The following is a 17363-nucleotide window of genomic DNA, read 5'->3' on the forward strand; positions in this document are numbered from 1 at the left end:
GTGGCAGAAAAAGAGGTCAGGAGATTACTAGTGCAAAGGTTGTATTAAGCTTTATGGAGGTAAATACTATATTCTTGAGTATGAATTGCCAGCGACGTAGTTTCCGCTGAGGTAATTGAGTATGTGTTTATAGGCAAGGGATGGTCCTGCAATGAGGTTTATGTTGTGGAGGAGTATTATTTTTAGGCGACAAGTAAGTCGGCCAATTGAAGATGAGAAGTGAGGAAAGGAGAATTATTCAGCGACGTGTAAGTCGGCCCATTATAATGTAGTGTGAGGAAGTGGAGGTTTAAGGCGACGTGTGAGTCGGCCCATTATTCAGGAGGTATTCATTGGCGAAGTGGTTTCCGCCAACTGGTTATGAAGTACAAGGGAATAGACGTATTATTATTGACATGAGCCAGACACAACACTAACACGACAATCTCAAGGGATACAGACAATACATTTAAGATTTAAAGATAAGGCCACATTATATAAGGTATGTAGAGTAGTTCACTGGTTTATAATATGGAGTACGAAGAGTAAAATGCTAGCTATGAACAGTTTAGTTAGCCCCTACGAAATGAAGTCACATAATGCTGAACATACAAATATTGACGCTATAATGTTATGAAATGATTACAGATGTTTACACATGAATGCAGTTCCACTGACTGTGTAAGTAGTAACAAGATTTATAATAAGAGAAAGGTATGGTATCTCTTGCTGTTGAGTGATGGAACGTTTCTGATAGCCGAAATTATCTTTATGAGATTTATTCTGAAATGTTCTCTCAATATATGTGAATCGCAACTGTGTACCAATTAATGATTAAGAAACTGTTGAAGTAACAACTAAATGAGACTGTGTAAGTAGGCTGTTTAGGTTTTTTATATTGGTAACGCCATGTAGCGCTCTGTATGAAAATCAATGGCTGTGCTGTGTGCAGTCTGTGGCTGTTTGGCATTGTTGTGATACTCGCCATTGTAGCGTTATGCAGCTGGAGGAGAGCCGCCAGCAGTGGTGGATGTGGGAAGTGAGATGGCTGATTTTTGAGAATGGATAATCTGGAGATGTGTCCATCAGAAACAGTACATTAGTAAGAATGGATGTCATGAACTGCTATATATATATTATGACTATTAAGATCCAGTCAATAATAAATTTATGATCTACTTCCAAGAAAACGATGGCACATAAATAGACATTTCCCTTCACAGGAATTGCATAAATAATTTTTTTACGATTTGGTAACTTATCTGCTAGCATAAGTTCTCCTGATGCATCACCCTAGTGTTATGATGTGACATAGGTGTTAAACATGGCCATTTTTACTGTAATATTTTTTCTGCTTGAGCTTTGTCATGTTTAGATATAAGTTATTGCATTTGGTGCTGCTTGCTTTGACAATTTCCATTTTTTTCATTTGCTGTCTGTGTTAATTGTTTTGTGCTGCTGCATTGCCTCATCCCTTAGTTTAGCATCTGAGCTCAGTAGATTTAAGTTAGCTTAAGAGGGGGTAGACTATATAAGAGAATGAGTTGCGATGAATAGGAAGAAAATGCTTTGAGAAGTTATACGAAAAAAGTACAGAAAGCAGGTATAGGTAGGATTTTCTTGGAAATAAATGATGAGGTAAGATACTGGAAAATAAATAATGAGGTAAGAAATATGTGAACATATAAATACAAAAAGCATGCTTGGATAGGATTTTTTTTGTGGAAACAAATGTTGAAATAAGACAAAAGATCTATGGAATGAAGTTTTGGGTTGGACTGCAGTACCAAATGTTACACTGAAAACAAACCCTGTCCTGTATTTTTGTGTTATTACACTATGTGAATTTGTGTTTTTCCTGTCTGTATGTGTTTAGCTAATAAGATTTATGTTGTAGAATTTATCTGATAATATGTTATTTACCTTGTAAAGATGCTTAGACATTATTTATTCTGTTTTATTTTAATGCTCATGTGTGAATTTGATGTTTCAAAAGTTATTCTGATCTTTGATGGATTTACTTATGTCATAATTCCTGTAACACTGATGTATATGTTAGTTCGATCCTTTTGTAAAGCCTGTATTACTACAAATGTTATCTGTATTATTATGTTTTTAATGATGTATTTTATAACTTTGTTATTGTCTTCTTATGTTATAAAATTGTAATTGACGCCAGTTCATCAAATTAAGTTACTTGTAAGTTACATTTCAGTGCACACGTTTCTGTTGGTCGTAGTATATGGACAATATGTGAGAAGAAGGGACTGATAGCGTTTGCACGTGTGTTAATAATTCAGCAAGGGACTGGATAACAGCATTGCTGGTTCTAAGGAAAATTCCAAAAACTTTGTGCTTGCATAAGTGGTGGTTTATGGACTTGCTATATTATCCGCAAGACTCTTCGATGGTGATTGTGCACCTACACAGTCGCAAAGGATTGCTGCTGGCCGTCTCTACAAGGACTACAGTGGGTCTGCATCTTTGATGGCCCACCAATACCATTATTTCTACAAGGACTGCAGTGGGTCTGCACCTCTGGTGGCCCACCAATACCATACTCTCTACCAGGGCTACAATGGGTCTGCTCTGTGATGACCTACCTACCAATATTAACTTCGAATGACTCTGCTGTGGGTTTGCTCTGTTGTGACCCATTACCTGTCTGCATGTCAAGAGTCAGCACTGTCTTTCCGTTGGAAGGACAACACTACTTCCTCAAGACTGCTTAGAAATCCACTACTTCCGAGTGCATTTTCTTTTATTGCTCAGTATTTGAGAAAAACACTGCTATTTTACTGTGATGAATGATCAGGACTGTCTTTATGGACTGTGAGTAAATTTTAGGTTTTGACCAACATTGTATCAATAAGTGTGTGCATTTGATTTCTTTGTTATTGTAATCATAATTATGAAATTTTTTTCCAAATGTGTACTGGCCAGTGCCCAAAACAATTTTTAAAATTTGTTGTGGGGAGCATGGGGGCTATGTAAGTAGCATGTTTAGGATTTTTATATTGGTAACGCCACGTAGCGCTCTGTATGAAAATCACTGGCTGTGCTGTGTGCAGTCAGTGGCTGGTTGGCATTGTTGTAATACTCGCCATTGTAATGTTGGGCAGCTGGATGTTAACAGCGCGTAGCGTTACGAAGTTGTAGGTGCGCCTCCAGCAGTGGTGGATGTGGGCAGAGAAATGGCGGAATTTTGAAATTTGTAAGACTGGATGTCATGAACTGCTATATATATTATGACTTTTGAACACTATTAAGGTAAATACATTGTTTGCTAACTATGCCTGTCAGTAGTTAGTGCCTTCAGTAGTTTGAATCTTTTATTTAGCTGGCAGTAGTGGCGCTCGCTGTATTGCAGTAGTTCGAGTAACGAAGACTTTTGGTGAGGTAAGTGATTTGTGCAAGGTATAGGTTAATGTTAGTCAGGGTCATTCTATTGTACGGAGATTTGAAAGTCAGACTGCGTTGCGCTAAAAATACTGTGTGTCAGTTTAAGCACAGTCTTGTATAATTTTTCTAAGGCTACGTTTCAACTGTATTAACAAAATGTAGATATAACCTTAAAGAATATGAGAGGTGTAGCAGTCAAATAAGTCTGCATAACGAACAGTTATACGGCGAAGCGTCGTATACTAGATTTAAAAAGCACATGACACTGGCTGTCGTCTGTATGAATGAATCGGCGAGTACGTCACATGTTGTGAATGGACACTGACCTTACGTTGCTATGGGCGACGCCCTAGCCATATGTTAGCAGTCACTGTTTACAAACAGTGGCACTGCATGTAAACAAAGAATAATGTTTACTTTTTGAGTCTATTTAGGTACATATTCATAGTATGGTATAATCAAAAGTTTATTTCAGGGTTTATTTAAGTTCTATTGAGAGGTGGCATGAGCCCCCTCTCAAATTTCTATCTTAGTCTGAGTATTTTGATCTTCCTCTCTAATTGCATGCAGTGAAAAGTTGCTATTCCTTCACACACGGACTTCACATGCAGCGTCTCTCGTCAGACGGGTGGTCCGGTGACAGGCGGGCTCTGTTGATTTTGATAGGGTTAAGCCGACGGGTGTGAGGGAGTCGAGTGAATGCTTTCCAGACGCCGACATTGGCATAGTAGCGGCGGAGACGCCCGCAAGGGCCTGAAAGAGCGGCCGGGCTAGAGGTTCCGTTACTTCGCAGAAACTTAGCGAAAACACTTTCTGGCGGGCTACCAGCGAGGCGTGGGAATGACTTGTGTTCCCAAGCAGCCTTGGCGAGCAAATTCCAGCGTTTTCTGCAAAATCGTAACTGTGATTGGCTTGCTCAGGCGATACCTCCTTGACGTAGCAAAATCGGCGCAGCAATTGGCGCCAAGTATCTCCATTGGTGGAATAGTAGTGCGTCGGCAGTAGAGTGGAATTTTCCTCCGGTTTCCGAGTTGCTGATTTGAACGCTTAACCACGGCCACTGTCGTGGGGGCGGGAATGTTCTGTGTTCGGCTTGTACGGGTGCTCTTGTGGGTAGTCGGCTCTCGGCTTTCGGTCGGAGTAGGTTACAAGACTGAGCTCTCGCTGCTCTAGACAGCCTGCCTTCCGTTGGCTGTCTAATACACTTTTATTTGACTGTAACTGTTTAACGAAGTTGCTGAAGTTTCGACTTCAACGTAACTTTCCGAGTACAGTTGGCAATTGAGCGTTCTGCGTACAAGCAGCCTATCCTGTCTGTCTTGAGAAGTTTTGGCTAAAGTTGACTGTATCGCAGTTACTGTGTGACTTCGCTTGTTAAAATCAGTCACTGTGCCGTCAGTGATTGCGTGGCGAGCCTTCTTCGTCTCACTCAGAGGCGCATTTGTATTGCTAGGAAGTCTTTAGTCTGGAACAACCAGACCAGGATGATTTGTTTCGGACTATACTCGCGACATTATCATCACCACGACGGGACGTCGAAGTAACCAACCATCACCTCCAGTACGCCAGATCGTGTCCGTGCACTTAAGAAGACAGCTTGGTAATATACGTCCGCAGCACCGGCAAAGCAGGCAATTTTGCTAGGTGATAATCAGAGCTCAGCAGGGCGCGCCTGTTTGTCTTTTCTAACTTTGTTCTGTCTTGGGTGTTCATTGTCTGAGTTCTCACTAATGTAGCAGCAATTAATGTTGGGTTAGCTGTGTGTCTCTCTTAAGATTCTGTTAATCGGTAGAGCAACCCTATCATTTCTCACTACGTTAATGAAACTTTTCTTTATTTAACTTATTTATCAAATGAAATTATTGCAGGTGCCGAACTCTTTTCTACTCCACTTGCAGGGTCGATTACAGTCAGTTCGCGTATCTTTTTAAGCCATGTGCAACAGCAAAAGTCGGAGTTAGAAGAGAGGGGGGGGGGGGGGGGCTTAGAGCATCATTTACATATGTAGATTCTAGAAGAATTTAGTGTTAAATATACTGCTGGCCCCGGCACCTTGCACTATTAGAAACCTAATGTAAGGCATTCTGTATTGTTAGATGAATTGTACCGGTCCTGTACGCTGGAGCTGGAGACTCAGACTGGACAGTCACTTGTCAAACCCAGCACCAATTGAGACTGAACTACGCAATGTAAGACCACGGCATGGACAGTGGAATCTCAAGTTGCTGTTGTGGATCGCATGTGTTTGTTCCTATAATGGTGAGAGTGAAGTGCTATTTCAAAGTATACGTCGAATAGTGAATTGCACTTCTTTCTTTTCATTCTTTGTATTTCTAAAGTGGACATCAGTTTGAACGAAGTCTTAGTAAAGTGTCCTTTAAAAGACGGCAATGATCCAGTAATAATATATATATATTAAAATTTTTATGTAATTTCTCTTAAAATGTAATTTTCTTTGTGTCTCTTAAAGGATGGCAATGAGCCGATAATAGATGATTATTTTTTTAGGTGCTATGTGTTTAGGTAACTTCATAACTTTCTTTGGTGAATTTGAAAGACAGCTATGAGCTGATCTTTATTATGTTTTATGTGACTTCCTTTGAAAATTCTCCTATTTCTCATATGTTTTGTGTAGTCATATAATGATATGCTATTTGTAAAACGTTGACTTCTTGTTCAAATTATTGTGTGATCAGTAGATGTAACTTCATGTTGATAGTGTTTGTGGTGTAGGGTGTTACTGTTTTGAATTTATTGCAGTCATCATACAATTTTCTTATTCTCAGATGTTGGAAGAGTTTACTAATAATGATAGGGAAAATATGTAAAAACCATCTCCATGTTTACGTGTTGATATCAAAGTAGGGATAGTGTGATAGCTTGGTTCTTGAGAGATTACCTGTTAGTTTACAGTTCTATCAAAAGTTGGTTCAATTTATTTATATTTTTCCCAAATTGTGTGTTTTCCTCGAAAACATCCCAATTTTTTGAAATCTCAGAAGGAAGGGGATGTGTAATATTTCTGGCTTAGTCATTAGGCTCCAAGAAGCTGTTCCCAGAGCAGTGTAGATGCAAGAAATATATGGATGATGAAATATGGTGTGAGGTACCTGTGATAGAAGTTAGATTCGGTACCATTCCCGTGAGAAAGACCGCCTGCATAATGCTACTGATCTGTGATTGGCTGCTGTGTTTGGACCAAGGGCGCCAAAACGTAAAGTATAGTTATTATTATTAGTTAAACTACTCACTGGAATGACTTCACTTTTTAGTATAAATATCTCTCAACAGCTGACTATCAATCAGTCATTTTAGAATTATTAAAAACAATTTAAATCAAAGACAGAAGACTGACGAAATTGCAGACGAAGCACTTCGGAAGCGTTCGCGTCACGCTTTTTCTGCTATGGCGCGCGAAGTGTTTCGGGCTGTTCGTCACTCTGGATTAGGCAGTCGAGAAGAACAGACATGTTGTAGGTCGTAGGATGTGTTTGCAATTTTTATTTAAGTTCCTGTTCGTCACTCTCTGTATTAGGCAGTCGAGATGTACAGTCATGTTGTCTGTGACAGGATGTGTTTGCCAGTATTCAGTATTAAAAGATTCACTCCGGTAGTCATGAGGCACAGACACGTGCCACAAATAGTGTAAAGATACATTTTCGTAAACATTGTGTTTGGTCATGAACTTTGCTGTATCAGAAGGTGCTGTATTAAGATCACGTAGTCTTCTCGTGTGGCAATATTAAAATACGCGAGTGGCATCCCAAAAAAGTGATACATTATTTCAGAACAGAACCTCGCTAAAAGTCAGTTTCAGCCCCAAAATACAGAACCTACGACCTTGAAGACAGGTGGTTAGTGAACAATAACAGAACCTTCGTATTCCACACAGTGCAGTGGAAACAACTAGGCGCTTCACGTGTACTGCATGCACAGAACAAATGTGCTCAGTGACAGGTCATCTGCAGTAATACAGAGGAGGTAAATGTGGATGATCGTTATTAACAAATGGTTCAAATGGCTCTGAGCACTATGGGACTTCTGAGGTCATCAGTCCCCTAGAACTTAGAACTACTTAAACCTATCTAACCTAAGGACATCACACACATCCATGCCCGAGGCAGGATTCGAACCTGCGACCGTAGCGGTCGCGCAGTTCCAAACTGTAGCGCCTAGAAGCGCTCGGCCACTCTGGCCGGCCGTTATTAACTCCAACAATCAATTCATTCTTCCTTTCTTGCCGTTAAGTACGTATTCGTGAATTCCAGTCGGGGTGTTTTGCCTTTAAATCGCCAGCGGTGATTACCCGCGGTGCTGACATTGCGTGTTACTATGTTCTTAGGTGGGCTGTAAATGATACCAGAGGGTGTTAGCGCCCTTGAACCTGAGCCTAATGACCATAAGCTCTATCCTCTCAAGTGTAGGGAGCTCGGTGATCATGTGTTCTACAGCTTTGTATATGATGATGGCTGTGGTTGACGGGGTGGGCCCCACCACAGTTGGCGCATTTGTATGGTGCTGTATGGGGCAGTTTACACTGTTGTGTTGTGTGGCCACCAGCGCAGTTGCGGCAGCAGGGAGCGAGAGTGCATCCAATACCAGCATGCGCGAGACGCTGGCAGTTGTGGTGTTGAATGCGGTGCACGGCATGTTGCAGATCTATACATTAACGACCACATGAAAAATCAACTTCATCTTCAGCATGTCACGTGATTTGGCCGTGACGGCCAGCTCAGCAACGCACCTGTGCAAAGGGCTAGCCATGCCCAGCTCACTTATTCGACTTACACAAACACATTCCCACCCTAGGGAAGTAAGCTCATTGAGTGCTGTTTCAGTTAGAGTTTGAGCATATACCCCATTGATCATGTACTTGTGTATTTTCCAATACGGTTCCACATGTGAAGTGCGCCATCATCCTTTCTTTCAGAAAGAGCATTAGATTCGTATGTCAGCTTTTGGTAAATTCTTTGTTTAGGAGGCTAGGGTCTCAACTGTTGTGAACAGTGACTGGTGGGAAGCCAGCCGAGGATATGTTTTAGTTCTCGTAGCTCGATTGTTTGTATTGTTCCCTGTGTAGTTGGTGTTACTACTGGAGGGTGACGAATTTGGCAACAGCAATCAGCTGTGAGCTCATGGACTCCCTCGTCTGTGTGTCATCTTTGCAGTGTTCGTGATGTGGACCAACCTGCTGTCATGGTCCATATTCCATTTCGTGTGTGTCCTCTGTCGGCTCTGGCTCCAGCACTTTCGGTGACTGAGTTGCTGGAGGTGATACAGAGGACATGTCCAGGGTATTCAGGGCAGTAGTCCTCTGTTGGATAAGGCTCCAGCACTTTCGGAGACTGAGTTGCTGGAGGTGATACAGAGGACATATTCAGGGTATTCAGGGCAGTAGTCCTCTGTCGGCTCTGGCACCAGTACTTTCGGTGACTGAGTTGCTGGAGGTTATACAGAGGAAATGTCTAGGGTATTCAGGCCAGTAGTCCTCTGTTGGCTCTGGCTCCAGCACTTTTGGTGACTGAGTTGCTGGAGGTGATACAGAGGACATGTCTACAGTATTCAGGGCAGTAGTCCTCTGTCGGCTCTGACTCCAGCACTTTCGGTGACTGAGTTGCTGGAGGTGATACAGAGGGCATGTCTAGGGTATTCAGGGCAGTAGTCCTCTGTCGGCTATGGTTCCAGCACTTTCGGTGACTGAGTTGTTGGAGTGATACAGAGGGCATGTATAAGGTATTCAGGGCAGTAGTGCTCTGTCGGCTCTGGCTCCAGCACTTTCGGTAAATGAATTGTCAGAGGTTATAAAGAGGACATGTCAAGGGTATTCAGGGCAGTAGTCCTCTGTCGGCTCTGACTCCAGAACTTTCGCTGACTGAGTTGCCAGAGGTGATAGAGAGGGCATGTATAGGGTATTTGCGGCAGTAGTCCTCTGTCGGCTCTGGCTCCATCACTATCGGTGACTGAGTTGCTGGAGGTGATACAGAGGGCATATCTAGGGTATTCAGGGCAGTAGTCCTATGTCGGCTCTGGCACCAGTACTTTCGGTGACTGAGTTGCTGGAGGTTATACAGAGGGCATATCTAGGGTATTCAGGGCAGTAGTCCTATGTCGGCTCTGGCACCAGTACTTTCGGTGACTGAGTTGCTGGAGGTTATACAGAGGGAATGTCTAGGGTATTCAGGCCAGTAGTCCTCTGTTGGCTCTGGCTCCAGCACTTTTGGTGACTGAGTTGCTGGAGGTGATACAGAGGACATGTCTACAGTATTCAGGGCAGTAGTCCTCTGTCGGCTCTGACTCCAGCACTTTCGGTGACTGAGTTGCTGGAGGTGATACAGAGGGCATGTCTAGGGTATTCAGGGCAGTAGTCCTCTGTCAGCTATGGTTCCAGCACTTTCGGTGACTGAGTTGTTGGAGTGATACAGAGGGCATATCTAGGGTATTCAGGGCAGTAGTCCTATGTCGGCTGTGGCACCAGTACTTTCGGTGACTGAGTTGCTGGAGGTTATACAGAGGGAATGTCTAGGGTATTCAGGCCAGTAGTCCTCTGTTGGCTCTGGCTCCAGCACTTTTGGTGACTGAGTTGCTGGAGGTGATACAGAGGACATGTCAAGGGTATTTAGGGCAGTAGTCCTCTGTCGGCTCTGACTCCAGCACTTTCGGTGACTGAGTTGCTGGAGGTGATACAGAGGGCATGTCTAGGGTATTCAGGGCAGTAGTCCTCTGTCGGCTATGGTTCCAGCACTTTCGGTGACTGAGTTGTTGGAGTGATACAGAGGGCATATCTAGGGTATTCAGGGCAGTAGTCCTATGTCGGCTCTGGCACCAGTACTTTCGGTGACTGAGTTGCTGGAGGTTATACAGAGGGAATGTCTAGGGTATTCAGGCCAGTAGTCCTCTGTTGGCTCTGGCTCCAGCACTTTTGGTGACTGAGTTGCTGGAGGTGATACAGAGGACATGTCTACAGTATTCAGGGCAGTAGTCCTCTGTCGGCTCTGACTCCAGCACTTTCGGTGACTGAGTTGCTGGAGGTGATACAGAGGGCATGTCTAGGGTATTCAGGGCAGTAGTCCTCTGTCGGCTATGGTTCCAGCACTTTCAGTGACTGAGTTGTTGGAGTGATACAGAGGGCATATCTAGGGTATTCAGGGCAGTAGTCCTATGTCGGCTCTGGCACCAGTACTTTCGGTGACTGAGTTGCTGGAGGTTATACAGAGGGAATGTCTAGGGTATTCAGGCCAGTAGTCCTCTGTTGGCTCTGGCTCCAGCAATTTTGGTGACTGAGTTGCTGGAGGTGATACAGAGGACATGTCTACAGTATTCAGGGCAGTAGTCCTCTGTCGGCTCTGACTCCAGCACTTTCGGTGACTGAGTTGCTGGAGGTGATACAGAGGGCATGTCTAGGGTATTCAGGGCAGTAGTCCTCTGTCGGCTATGGTTCCAGCACTTTCGGTGACTGAGTTGCGAGAGGTGATACCGAGGTCATGTCTAGGGTATTCGCGGCAGTAGCTTATGTGTGTGTTCGTGTTTGTATGATGTCACCCTCCACGAGCGGTTCGATCAGCTCTTGCTGGTCGGCGATCTGCCGGTCCCTCAAAGCAGCTGCGGCCAGCAACGTGGCGAGTGGGACGGAGATGACGGCGGGGTGAGCCGCCATCTCTGTCGCTTGTGCTTCAGTCGTGTTGTAGGTAAATGGCTGGGATCGTCTGGGGGACCCAGCATCTCCCAAGCGCAAGGAATTTCATTAGGTTGGGAGGAATGCGACATCTTTTGCTTTTTCTGAGAGAAAAGGATTTAATATGTGCCCTATGTAAGTAGGAAGTCCCTACGACCTGTCAGCGCAGAGTGCAATGTGCGGCGTTTGAAGGAAGCGCGGGAGGATGGAAGAAGGCCTACAGCACGCGGGAATTACCGGTGGGAAGAGGTCCCTGGTAATGCCTTGGAAGTCCATTACAAAGGACGAGAGAGCCCTGCCGGGGAAGCTTGCAACAAGAGTTGTGGAAGTTACGAGTTGTCGATTCATGTCCGCGGAGCGCCTGAGAGCGCCAGTAGATACGAACGGCAGTTGTCCCTTAGCTTATTTGCGACCACTCCGTAGAGCTATCCTCGGGCAGCTATGCCATAGGCACATAACAGCAGTTCGCTTCGTTCGGCTGCTCGACTGCGAATGCCACACAACACTACCCACTTACCTTTATGCTGTAGACTTGCCGGCGAATTCCGCATTACACAGGGCTCTAGATACATTCCATCAGACACCTACAACATGAACAGAAAAAACGTGATTTTGTCGTATCGTAAACAGTCTTCGCTAGAATGTGCAGTAATTTTGCGATAAATGTGAAGATTATACTCCAAAATTCCAGAAGGGGCCAAGTGCGCCCCCCCCCCCTCCCCCTAGCCTTCCACTCTCTCTCTCTCTCTTCTTAGGTACTCCCTATGAAGCAGCGTGTTATTGATGATTGCACCAAGAGAAGAATGACTGCTTACTTCCCTTTATGCCAGGAGGTTTGCGACAGTACCTAACAGTTACTGTAAGTGTAGTTGCTCTTCGCTATAGCATCCCATACGAGCAAACCACTTGCATCTTTACCTGTGGTTACTCATACTTAAGGTACTTGGGCTATGCACGGCTCTGTTTAAAAGAATAGCTATATGTAATCGTAAGGTCGAGCGACGTACTTCTGGCCTGACTTTGTGGCCGAGCTGTTCAAGGCGCTTCAGTCTGGAACCGCGCGACCGCTACGGTCGCAGGTTCGAATCCTGCCTCGGGCTTGGATGTGTGTGATGTCCTTAGGTTAGTTAGATTTAAGTAGTTCTAAGTTCTAGTGGACTGATGACCTCAGATGTTACGTCCCATAGTGCTCAGAGCCATTTGAACCACGTACGTCTATTTTCATGACCCGCAGCTGTGTTGCAGCTATTAATAATCTGTAGCTGTCATCCTGCAGCCAAATTCTCTATGAGTTGGCTAGAATTGAGGGTTTATAAAATACACAGAAATACAAAATAAAAGTTAAATGAATAACTTTCTAATAAGGGTTCTATAATAACGTCTGCAATTGATGCGGACAACAGAGATTGTGTTGAACAATGTTTACTGAAGAAAAAAACACCTCTCACAAATGGGGAAGTGATCTTATGATATTCAATTAAACTACGAGCAGAAATGCTCTTATCAAATGTCTACAGTTACGTGATAGCAAAGTAAATAGTCATCAAAGATACACGAAAACTAAATCCATTTCATAATCACAAGAAACGAAATATTCACCAGCTAAAAATAGTTAGGATGATTCATAAATAAACAAACGTGATATAAAGAATAGCAACTCATGTTCTGTCTATTGTCAGTTCTGTAATATGAGCTACAAAATTTAGAGACGACTGGAGCACATTCAGACCTCTCCAAATATAAAGTCTCTTCCAAAGTTAAAGTGTGTTAGCGGCCGTTCACCACCCAGAATCGATGACCTATATGACCAAATCATGCACGTTGCCTCATGGAAGTCTGCCATCTTCAAGCTCACTTACAAACATGTAACATTACACACCTCCACTTAATGTGGCTCATTAGCTTGCTAAATTTGAGCATTAAGCCGCACTAAATTTTACATACATAACAAATACATACATAATATAATAAATACAATACACTACTTGCGTGTCAGAACAATAGTGTAAGTATCTTAGAGGTGCTGTATGAAGCAGCATATACCCACACAAAGTACTACAAGAAATACACTCCTGGAAATGGAAAAAAGAACACATTGACACCGGTGTGTCAGACCCACCATACTTGCTCCGGACACTGCGAGAGGGCTGTACAAGCAATGATCACACGCACGGCACAGCGGACACACCAGGAACCGCGGTGTTGGCCGTCGAATGGCGCTAACTGCGCAGCATTTGTGCACCGCCGCCGTCAGTGTCCGCCAGTTTGCCGTGGCATACGGAGCTCCATCGCAGTCTTTAACACTGGTAGCATGCCGCGACAGCGTGGACGTGAACCGTATGTGCAGTTGACGGACTTTGAGCGAGGGCGTATAGTGGGCATGCGGGAGGCCGGGTGGACGTACCGCCGAATTGCTCAACACGTGGGGCGTGAGGTCTCCACAGTAAATCGATGTTGTCGCCAGTGGTCGGTGGAAGGTGCACGTGCCCGTCGACCTGGGACCGGACCGCAGCGACGCACGGATGCACGCCAAGACCGTAGGATCCTACGCAGTGCCGTAGGGGACCGCACCGCCACTTCCCAGCAAATTAGGGACACTGTTGCTCCTGGGGTATCGGCGAGGACCATTCGCAACCGTCTCCATGAAGCTGGGCTACGGTCCCGCACACCGTTAGGCCGTCTTCCGCTCACGCCCCAACATCGTGCAGCCCGCCTCCAGTGGTGTCGCGACAGGCGTGAATGGAGGGACGAATGGAGACGTGTCGTCTTCAGCGATGAGAGTCGCTTCTGCCTTGGTGCCAATGATGGTCGTATGCGTGTTTGGCGCCGTGCAGGTGAGCGCCATAATCAGGACTGCATACGACCGAGGCACAGGACCAACACCCGGCATCATGGTGTGGGGAGCGATCTCCTACACTTGCCGTACACCTCTGGTGATCGTCGAGGGGATACTGAATAGTGCACGGTACATCCAAACCGTCATCGAACCCATCGTTCTACCATTCCTAGACCGGCAAGGGAACTTGCTGTTCCAACAGGACAATGCACGTCCGCATGTATCCCGTGCCACCCAACGTGCTCTGGAAGGTGTAAGTCAACTACCCTGGCCAGCAAGATCTCCGGATCTGTCCCCCATTGAGCATGTTTGGGACTGGATGAAGCGTCGTCTCACGCGGTCTGCACGTCCAGCACGAACGCTGGTAAAACTGAGGCGCCAGGTGGAAATGGCATGGCAAGCCGTTCCACAGGACTACATCCAGCATCTCTACGATCGTCTCCATGGGAGAATAGCAGCCTGCATTGCTGCGGAAGGTGGATATACACTGTACTAGTGCCGACATTGTGCATGCTCTGTTGCCTGTGTCTATGTGCCTGTGGTTCTGTCAGTGTGATCATGTGATGTATCTGACCCCAGGAATGTGTCAATAAAGTTTCCCCTTCCTGGGACAATGAATTCACGGTGTTCTTATTTCAATTTCCAGGAGTGTATTTCAGTCGGTAACTGGTCTCTTTAGCTGTAAAGTTAGGTTAAATGCACAAACTTTCGCGAACTCTTCAATGACTGGTAGCCGTTATATGGCTCTGTCTGGACAACGATGTATTTCCAACAGTCACTGCAACGGCGGATTGATGCGTATATCGATCTTAACAAACAACATTATTTATTAATTCGTGCAAGAAATAGTTTTTTCTTTTGGGTTACGCGTGTGGAATACGGCCTTGCCGCAGTGGTGACATCGGTCCCCGTCAGATCACCGAAGGTAAGTACTGTCGGGCTGAGCTACAGCTTGGATGGGTAACCAACCGGTCTGCCGAGCGCTGTTGGCAAGCGGGATGCACTGAGCCCATGTGAGGCAAACTGAGGAACTACTTGACTGAGAAGTAGCGGCTCCAGCCTCGTGAACTGACATACGGCTGGGAGAGCGGTGTGCTGACCACATTCCCCTCCATCTCCTCTCCTGTGAGACGTGTGGGCTGAGGATGACACGGTGGCCGACCGGTACCGTTGGGCCTTCACGTGTGTGGGCTGTGTGCTGAAGGGCCGGCCGCAGTGGCCGAGTGGATCTAGGCGCTACAGTCTGGAACCGCGCGACCTCTACGGTTCGAATCCTGCCTCTGGCATGGATGTGTGTGATGTCCTTAGATTAGTTAGGTTTAACTAGTTTAAGTTCTAGGGGACAGATGACCTCAGAAGTTATGTCCCATAGTGCTCACAGCCAATTGAACCATTTTTTTTGGTCCTTAGTGTTTGGCCGTACCACGTGGTTGTACGCGGTATATATAACTCTGTCGGATCCTCTGCCACAGGTCGCTGTCTCGCACTATAAATCGGGCCAGCGATGTAGATAACTTAGACCCTGAGAGATAGCAGACCATCCGAGCTGTGCAAACTGCTTACACGTAACGCGGCTATGCCGCTGGCTTATCGCGCATCTCAGTCGTGGGTGCCGTTTCCAAGTTTAGTGTCGTTACAGCTGACGATCTGCTAGCTGCGCCGGGCCGCTGTTCTTCAGGGAAGAAGAGCAGTCCCCAAGAACTGCATCCAACGGCTGAGGTCAGTCATTTTCTAATACACTCGTGACCAAGTGAAATAAGATGTCTCCAGCTAGTAGCGTACAAACACTCCCTTTCTGGCAGATTAAAACTGTGTGCCGGACCGAGACTCGAACTCGGGACCTTGGCCTTTCGCGGGCAAGTGCTCTACCAACTGGGCTACCCAAGCACGACTCACGACCCGTCTTCACAGCTTTAATTCCGCCAGTACCTCGTCTCCTACCTTTCATATCAGCGCCCACTCCGCTGTAGAGTGAAAATTTCATTCTAGAAATTCCCTTTCTGCTTGATGATTGCGGCAGAGCTTCAGGGAAAGCAATCTAGTGAATGCTGATACAGTAGTCAACAGTCATGAAGGTTCAAGAACTGACCACGGATCACTGAGGTTGGCTGAGATGGGTTGAAGATAGTAAATATACAGAGTGTCTCTTGTAATGGTAGTCAGGCGCATTTTCTCTGGTGTTTCAGCAGAGATCTTCAGTTTCGTTTTTTGCATTTTGTAAGTGGAGTAAGTAGAGAATTAAATGATGTTCTGAACGGAATGAACAGTCTAATGAGTACACAGTATGGTTTGAGAGTAAATCGAAGAAAGACGAAGGTAACGAGAAGTAGTAGAAATGAGAACAGAGAGAAACTTAACATCAGGATTGATGGTCACGAAGTCAATGAAGTTAAGGAATTCTGCTACCTAGGCAGTAAAATAACCAATGACGGACGGAGCAAGGAGGACATCAAAAGCAGACTCGCTATGGCAAAAAAGGCATTTCTGGCCAAGAGAAGTCTACTAATATCAAATACCGGCCTTACTTTGAGGAAGAAATTTCTGAGGATGTACGTCTGGAGTACAGCATTGTATGGTAGTGAAACATGGACTGTGGGAAAACCGGAACAGAAGAGAATCGAAGCATTTGAGATGTGGTGCTATAGACGAATGTTGAAAATTAGGTGGACTGATAAGGTAAGGAATGAGGAGGTTCTACGCAGAATCGGAGAGGAAAGGAATATGTGGAAAACACTGATAAGGAGAAGGGACAGGATGATAGGACATCTGCTAAGACCTGAGGGAATGACTTCCATGGTACTAGAGGGAGATGTAGAGGGCAAAAACTGTAGAGGAAGACAGAGATTGGAAGACGTCAAGCAAATAATTGAGGACGTAGGTTGCAAATGCTACTCTGAGATGAAGAGGTTAGCACAGGAAAGGAATTCGTGGCTGGCCGCATCAAACCAGTCAGTAGACTGATGAAAAAAAAAAAGAAAAAAAAAGTGGAGTCAGCTCAGAAAATTACTGCTCAGCATTTCTTTCACGCGCCGCCCATTTTCAACGGAAAGCGTCACTTTGTTTCCCCTTACAAACAAAATTATTTTTAAAGCGGAACTTCACGTGTTCGTTTTGTAGGGCGGTGCCCCATTAGTCTAGTGTGATATTTGTTTTATCCCATACGTATTAACAGGGATAGTAAAAGAAGAATAAATAACAATTCATCAGTGATTCACATGGAAACTCCCCACCGCACCCCCGTAGTAAGATGGCCTAATGGACAGTCCATCAAAAACAATACATACCGAGCATGAAAACAGGAGGAAGCTTTACTGAACTATGAAAACAGAGCTGACAAATTAAGTATAATTGCAGAATGCGGTGCCACACTACGTGGCACTACACAAAACTCGAGCTAATAGAATAGGCACACACGGAACACACACGACAATGATCTGTAAATGCACAGTATTGGTGATAGGTTGAGGAAACCGT

The 17363-nt window shown here is 45.1% G+C and overlaps 1 protein-coding gene across 2 annotated transcripts in view; it reads left to right on the forward strand.

Moving 5' to 3' along the window:
- The first annotated feature begins 15512 nt into the window (after window positions 1-15512).
- LOC126355746 (mpv17-like protein) overlaps window positions 15513-17363 on the forward strand; it is a 227836-nt gene continuing 225985 nt past the window's right edge. The window contains exon 1 of one of the 2 annotated variants that reach the window (XM_050006131.1): window positions 15513-15608. The gene's annotated coding sequence lies outside the window, so the exon portion shown is untranslated. The remainder of the gene's footprint in view (window positions 15609-17363) is intronic. The other variant, XM_050006133.1, reaches the window with a different exon arrangement.

This window comes from Schistocerca gregaria, chromosome 3, assembly GCF_023897955.1.
Source record: "Schistocerca gregaria isolate iqSchGreg1 chromosome 3, iqSchGreg1.2, whole genome shotgun sequence".
NCBI lineage: Eukaryota > Metazoa > Arthropoda > Insecta > Orthoptera > Acrididae > Schistocerca > Schistocerca gregaria.